The sequence below is a fragment of the Bison bison genome, unplaced genomic scaffold (genome assembly GCF_000754665.1).
Source record: "Bison bison bison isolate TAMUID 2011002044 unplaced genomic scaffold, Bison_UMD1.0 scf7180017864044, whole genome shotgun sequence".
NCBI lineage: Eukaryota > Metazoa > Chordata > Mammalia > Artiodactyla > Bovidae > Bison > Bison bison.
Window position 1 is genome coordinate 2,169,390 of NW_011494616.1, and position 1,550 is coordinate 2,170,939.

A 1,550-nucleotide genomic window follows, 5' to 3' on the forward strand; every position below is an offset into this window, starting at 1 on the left:
GTATATTTTCACTTCCTCCTACCTTTATTATTGTTTTATTGTTCTTGTACATTTTATTTTCACATATAAGCCCTACAGTAGACTGTTAACTATTTTATGTTAGTCAAATATTTCTTAAAGTAATTAAAAAGAAAATGTTTATATTTACCACTGATGGTACTTTTCAATTCTTTGTGCAAATTCAAGTTTCCACTCGGTAGAAATACTCTTGCCTGAAAATTTTTATTAACACGGCTGTGGTACATATTGGCTGTCATTGAGTTGTCTATGAAAGTCTTTATTTCCTCTTAATTTTTGGACAATATTTTCACTGTGCATAAAATTCTGGCTTGATCATATTTTTTCCCCATTAGTAGTTTAAATATGCCACTCTGTGACTGTTGAAAAATCTGTGGTTTCCAGGAGTATGGGAGGAGGGAAGGGAGAGATGAAGTAGAGGGGTGATTTTGGGGTTGGGAAACTATATTTTGTAAATCAAATGGTGATACATGTTATTAAGCATGTATCAAAACACACAGAACTACAATTAAGGGTAAACCTTAGTATAAACCACAAACTATAGTTAATGTAGTCCATAGTTTCCATTGTTAAAATTGTACATTAATAATGTACATTACATAATTACTTTAACTACATTATTATATTACAATAAGGAATTGTACAGACTGGTTCCAAATAGGAAAAGGAGTACATCAAGGCTGTATATTGTCACCCTGCTTATTTAACTTATATGCAGAGTACATCATGAGAAACGCTGGACTGGAAGAAACACAAGCTGGAATCAAGATTGCCGGCAGAAATATCAATAACCTCAGATATGCAGAAGACATCACCCTTATGGCAGAAAGTAAAGAGGAACCAAAAAGCCTCTTGATGAAAGTGAAAGTGGAGAGTGAAAAAGTTGGCTTAAAGCTCAACATTCAGAAAACGAAGATCATGGCATCCGGTCCCATCACTTCATGGGAAATAGATGGGGAAACAGTGGAAACAGTGTCAGATTTTATTTTGGGGATTCCAAAATCACTGCATATGGTGACTGCAGCCATGAAATTAAAAGATGCTTACTCCTTGGAAGGAAAGTTATGACCAACCTAGATAGCATATTCAAAAGCAGAGATATTACTTTACCAACAAAGGTCCGTCTAGTCAAGGCTATGGTTTTTCCTGTGGTCATGTATGGATGTGAGAGTTGGACTATGAAGAAGGCTGAGCACCGAAGAATTGATGCTTTTGAACTGTGGTGTTGGAGAAGACTCTTGAGAGTCCCTTGGACTGCAAGGAGCTCCAACCAGTCCATTCTGAAGGAGATCAGCCCTGGGATTTCTTTGGAAGGAATGATGCTAAAGCTGAAACTCCAGCATTTTGGCCACCTCATGCGAAGAGTTGACTCACTGGAAAAGACTCTGATGCTGGGAGGGATTGGGGGCAGGAGGAGAAGGGGACGACAGAGGATGAGATGGCTGGATGGCATCACTGACTCGATGGACAAGAGTCTGAGTGAACTCCGGGAGTTGGTGATGGACAGGCAGGCCTGGCGTGCTGCGATTCAT